The sequence below is a fragment of the Passer domesticus genome, chromosome 9 (genome assembly GCF_036417665.1).
Source record: "Passer domesticus isolate bPasDom1 chromosome 9, bPasDom1.hap1, whole genome shotgun sequence".
NCBI lineage: Eukaryota > Metazoa > Chordata > Aves > Passeriformes > Passeridae > Passer > Passer domesticus.
In genome coordinates this window covers 35973482-35979997 of record NC_087482.1, presented here as the reverse complement: position 1 = coordinate 35979997, position 6516 = coordinate 35973482, and positions in this window count along the sequence as shown.

The window sequence follows — 6516 nt, the reverse complement described above, 5'->3', positions numbered from 1 at the left end:
ACAACCCTGTTTTGCATTCTCTTCCTTTTACTTCTAATGCAAACCTTGCAGAGGAGGATGTTCCTGCTACACATACACAAAATCTCTTCCTAGGGATTCAGACTCTTGCCAGGAATATTTTCTACTATTTTAACCTTTTTAAATTTTCTGCATTACTATGGGAGATGACCAATCCTCACACTGCTCACAGGTTAACAGTGCTATAAAGAGTGCAGCTGGTCAGTGGAATTGGAAAACACTGAAAAGGTCAAAGCATGCAAGTATTGCAGGGGTTTCACTCTAAATGAGAGTAGCCTGTGACCTTCACTTAACCCTTACTTAAAATGATTGCAAATTAAGTTGGGCAACTTAGCCTGAGCTCTGAAAATCTAAAAGTATTGAAAGATGAAACTACATCAAACAGCTTTCCATCACTGTCAGGCAGTGTTCTCTGACACACGTACACCAGATAGACATTTCTGTCTGTGAGCCTCACTTACCCACTGAGATGTATTCAAATAAAGCCCCATTAACGTCCCCAGTGCTGAATGACATCCATACATTTCTACCATAATGCAGCCATCCCTCTGAACAAAAGCATATCTGACCAAGGATCTTTCCAATAAGGTGTTTTTTAATCTTCTTGGCTTATACAGGACTTAGAGATATAATATATGGTGTTTTCATAGCAGTCAAAGTAGGCTTTCAGCACTGGGAATCCATCACCTGCTTCCCATCAGCCATCCAGAGCTTCCTTCAACTTCAGCAGGCAATGTCCAGTCTCCTGGGCTCTAGGGACCAAATGTCCTGGCTAAATGACCAAATGTCTCTGATTAACCATGAAGAGAAGAGCACTGCAGCAAAGCACCCTGTGGCACTCCTTGACTTGACTTCCTCTGCTGTGACAGCAGAGCAGAATCAGAGGTGGGGACCCATGGCCTTCAGGGACACCCACGCATGGGGTCCCCTGAGGGGTCACAGCTTCTGAGCAGCCACCTGTGCCCAGGAGCAGCAGAGCCAGGGACCCCTGCCTAGGGCCAAGGGATGGGATCCCCCAGATAAACCACCAATATTCCTTAGTCAAAGGGAGGAGCCCTGAAAAAGGCTTGGATTTGCACAGCACTGTCATGTGTCAGCTCTTCTTATTGCTGTTCTTTAATGTGGCCTTTTTTTCTTTTATTCCCTACTTAACAACCTGACCTTTTTTTATTCCACAACAACACATGTGAAAGCAAAACCATTTACTGAGCTGCAAACCCAATAATTTCTATTTTTTGCACCCACATAAATCTGTATCCCAATAACAGGAGCTGTAGACACATCTTCATAGAAGCAACCCACCAAACAAGTTCTTTACTTCTGTAAGAACCCAATTCTCCATGAAATTAGTTGATGTTGAGACAAGGAAGTAGTGGTGGGGAAATGATATAACCTTGGAGCAGCTCAGATTTGTTCAATGCCATGGCCAAGTAATGGCTGCTCAGTGACTGAATTACTGGCCAAGAGGATACTCTACTTTCTGAATTCCCATGGAGATGGCCTGATTTCCATAGCAACTGGATTCTTTCTCTTGCCTTTCCCTTTAACAGGTAGAAACACACTTGAATCCTGAAAATGCTAGAATTTTTTTGAGTGTTATTGTATTTTTGGACACTAGAACACTTTCTAGACAATATGTTGAAATACAGGCTCCTTAATGATATTTTTTTGTATTCTCCTTTAGAACTGGTGATGACATTATGTCCCATCTGCTCTTAAGATCTGCTGTGATGTGTGCTTGAAGTTTTCTCTTTCTTCTTTCTTTCTTTCTTTCTTTCTTTCTTTCTTTCTTTCTTTCTTTCTTTCTTTCTTTCTTTCTTTCTTTCTTTCTTTCTTTCTTTCTTTCTTTCTTTCTTTCTTTCTTTCTTTCTTTCTTTCTTTCTTTCTTTCTTTCTTTCTTTCTTTCTCTTTCTTTTCTTTCTTTCTTCTCTCTTTCTTTCTTTCTTCTTTATCATTGTTCCAATTTTCTATTGGATAACCTGCAACACAGGGTGATGACTGCTGAAGAAAGCTCTTGGGAGAAAGAGGGCATTGATTATACTAACTATTAGCAATATCCAAAATGTATGAGATGTATTTCTAGAGAGAGTTCAATCTCTGCTCCATAGATGGATTAAAAATTTGTGCCATTTTTCAGTATATCAGATAGGAGGTCATGTCAATAGTAAGTATACATTATTTTTCACCTATTTGTTGAGACTTTCTATGGTTTTAGGTTTTGATTCTATACACTAACTTGAAGTGTCTCTTTAGGTCTCTCCTTCCTCAAGTATATCTCCACTGCTTCTCCTTTCTAGACTGCCACTGAGTAGAAAGAACAAAACCAACCCAGAAGAAGTTGTGGGGTTCCTAATATCCACTGTGAAGGAAATGAAAGTTAACAGACCCTGCAAATCATCTCCCCAAAGATCTGCTGAAGACACATAAAGGACAAGAAATCATGGAAATAGGCTTTTGGATAGTAAAAAAGACATCCATCTGACTCCTTAAGGATAGAAGTGCCATGGACATCATGGGCTGTGTCTGTGAATTACAGGGTCTGGAAAGGTACCTGAGGTTGCATTTGTGAGGGACCATAGAGGTGGAGGGCTCTGGAAAGCACCAGGGTCATGCCAGTCTGGACTGCCCAGTGCCTGGTACAAAACTTCTGCATGGCAAGGGCTGCTGACACAGTCAAAGGAAGGGCAGCAGGAGGTGATGAGTGCAGATCTTGTGTCTGCTAGGATGGAGACTTGGTGAAAGGCATTTCTAGCAAGTGAAGCCTTTGGGGAATCCAGGAAAAGCTGAAAAGTGCGTGGGCTGCAGAGAAAGTAAGAAATGTTGTTACAGAGGTGCTTTTCCTTTATCCACAAATCACAGGAATGTGATGCCTGCATAGAGGATGAATTTCACCAATATCCCTTTCAGGCAGCAGCCTGGCCCTTGCCCCAGCCCTTCCAGTTCCACCTCTCCCTGAGCACACATTGGCCTCTTTCCCCCGACCTGGCAATTAAACAGTCAATTGTGGTAGCCTGAGATGCCACGAGAGCATCCTGAGGGCCTGACAGCACTTTGCCAATTCACTGACCTCTGTTATGTTCTGAACCACAGGAGGTTACACCCGAAATCAGACTAAAAAATTGACCGATTTCCTGCAACCCCCCGTCTGACCTTACATCTGAGTTTACATTTTTAAATCTCACCATGAGCTGCCAGCTGACATCCTCCCTCTCCCTGCAGCTCCTGCCCAGCTGTTCCGTGGCCACTGTCTCCCCTGCATTTTGCAACCCCCCTTGCCCACACACCCTTGCTCTCAGGGGTTCCCCAGGTTCTCCACCTTGACAGCATCCCTCTCCTCTTGCCTGCCCTCCCCTCCTTGCTCTCCTCTCCCCCTCCCCAGCTGATGCCCAAAGCCACAGAGGCTTTGCCTTGCAAATGCAATAGATGAGAGCAGAGGAAGAAAGGGGGAGGTTGGAGGGGGGTCGAGGCCATAGGGAGAGAAAGGGAGGGTGGTGCTGGGGCTGGTGCTGGGGCTGGAGCAAAGCCTGGTCCTTGGCAGTAGCAGGAGCTTTATCACCTGTGACCTCCAGAGCACTTAGTGCTGATGAGGAGCATTCAGACAATCACATTAGGGTTGTTGTGGGGAACATTCAGACGATAAGATTAGGGTTGTTGTGGGAACTGGAAGGGCGTGTGTGTGCTGGGAGTAAGGGCAGAGCAATGTGGGGTGGGGGACAGCTGCCTGTCACGAGAAAGGGGATCAAAAAGGTGAAGGTGCAGTGCTTGGTACTCCCTCCACAGCATGTGTGACCCCCCTGAGCACCCCAGGAGCAAACACAGGGAAATTGTCCTTTGGGCTTTCTGGGGATATGCCCATAGTGGGCCCTGATCTGTCAACAAATATTAGAGAAAAGAGGTGTTTGGGTAAGAAAGACTGGCACGGAAGGCCCAGGCATCCTCCTGTGTCTCCTGTAGGTGTGTTATTTCTCAGCTAATGATGGAATGCTTCTTTTTTTACTTCCCCTGTCTGTCTTGAAAATGCAAACATCACTGGGAGGTGGGAGAAGTGGCTTCCCTTTCCCGTTTGTTAGAGGAGCAGATGGCCCCACAGATGATTTCTCCTTGCTTCCCTCTGTCAGTAAAAGATACACAGCCTAGCTCTGAGAATACCATTTCTTGGCAAAGATGTCCCTGGAAAATAGCAGGGAAATTCCCAGTTCCTTACTTTCAAGCTTCTCTAGCCTCTTTTTTTAAAATTTCTTTAATTCTGCTGATAATGGAAAGGTGCACAGCTGCAGCTGTGTTTAGTTACTCAGAAGACACGTGCAGTGCTGTGCTGATGCTGCCAGGAGCCTGACCTCAGGGAAAACCCAGGAGCTCTGCCCTCCCCCAAGGGACAGCATCCACCTCCCCTGGGGCTGGCCAAGAAAACCTTCCAGGTCAGATCAGCTCACTGTGGGGCTGCTGTGTGTGCTCAGAGGTGTGGTGGAGAGAACAAAAAGCCTTGGCTGCCTTTCTTTCCCTGTGGCTCTGCTTCCCCTGCTCCCAGCTATTCCCACTCCTCCCCAGCAGACCAGCAGGGAGGAGGCCCCATTAGCAGCAGCTCTGCTGCAATGTCTCTTTAAAGGAAGTGTCAGGAATAAAGATTTACCTGCAGGTTTAGGAAGACAATTATTGTACGTTAATTAAATATAAAATGACACTTAAGAGCATATCCATTGCCTTAACAGCGACTGTCTGTAATAATAATAATAATACTTAGCACTTACATAGCTCTCTCCATCTATACAGAGCTTCACAAACATTAACTAATGAATCCTCACAACCTCCCTGTGAAGCTAAAGAGGCTGCTGGCATGATGGGGAGTGGGAAGAGGAGATGTATCAGGGGAATAACCTCCTCTTGGCCTGCTGCTAGTGCTGCTGCTTTTCAGGCTGCTCTGGTCTTTGCTCTCCCTCCTTTCTCTCAGCATTTCCCCAGTTGTGCTTTCCTCCAGCACCATGCAACAGGCAGGCCAGCAGTGCAACGAGGTGGTGCCTGTGGTCACCATTGGAGCTTCCCTGGCTCCCAGCACTGAGCCCAGAGTCCCTGGATCATAGCAACAAGCCCATATAGAACCCAAAAGTGCCTCCTGTCCCATTTCCTTTTCCTCAGGGCTCAGTGAGAGCCTCAGTGTAGGTTTGCCTGAAGATGGAGCATCTTAAATGGGGCTGTGAGAAACAAAGTTCTGGCTTGGACATAAACATTTGCCAAATGCAGAAGCCCACTGAAATAGTCTGGATTTTTGCAGATCAGTTCTGGTGAAGCCATGCCTTTCCTTCAAGTCTTACTAAAGGAGCCAAGAAGCTTCCTGAGCCTATTTCACTTCCCCAGAATGGGATTTTTGAGCTGAAAGCCCACGTCTCCTAGAGAGCTCTGTAGGAATTGACTTGTCTCTTGGCAGATGTGCTTGCTCACCCTCTTTGAGTTCACAACAGGATGACCCATCCTTTGAGACCCCTGCTTGACCCAGAGGGGATCACAGTCTGTAGCCTATACTAAGTCTCTATTCCCAACACATTTACATTGTCCTCACTACAGGCCCCAGTGATTGCGCAATGTCTCTGCTGGAAAAGTCAGGAGTGATAAAAAAGAAGATTAATTCTCTCTACGAGAAGAAATGGACCTAGCTCTCCAGAAATCCCAGCACCACTCTCTGCCCTTTGTTGACAACCCTCTCCTTCCTCCATCTCCCATGGCAGGCTCTGCCTCTGCTCTGGCTTTTAGGCTTAGGCAGCAAAGTCCAGTTTTACCTGTTTCTTCCAGGTTTGAGAAGGCACTAGTTTCATGGCCATCCCCTCCTCCACATCTGGGCTGCTTCACCCTAGCCAGGAGCCCATGGCAAGGGGGAGAGATGGGAGCAGTAGATCAGGTCTGTTGGGAGGGAAAAAAGTGATTATTCATCCCTTTTCAGGAAGGGCTTTTCTGCACAACTCTCTTCCAGACTACTTTTTTTTTTTTCCCCAGCTCATTCCTCTTAAAAAGGTAATAAATATTCAAAACATACTTGCTTAGATTACCAGCCATGCCCTAACAGCTTCAGCACCTACCAAGCTGATGCCTGTGTGTATCCACTAAGCAGTTGTCAAACTGTGTTGCTTGTAACATGTAGGGTTGGTTTGGAAGGAGGTCTCAAGGCTACAATCTACAAAAGAGTCTCTATTGGCCAAGGGGGAAAAAAATAGACAACATGACCTAGAAAATCTTGTCATCTTCAAAGCTCACTGATTCTGGTGTTCTTTATTTAGCACTATAAGCCCACCAGATCCATTTCTGAGCAACCAGAGAGCGTTTTTGTCTTCCAGAAAAGTCTCAAGCAAACCTCTGAGTTTGAACATTCTGATATTTTCAGATAGTCCTGTCAACACCAGTGATTTCAGCTTTATTCCCAGCTAACTCACTGGTGGGCTTCTTGGGGTTGCATTTAGATGTGAAAATGCCACAGAGATGGTGCAATATCAAAGTTTACCTCCAACGTTC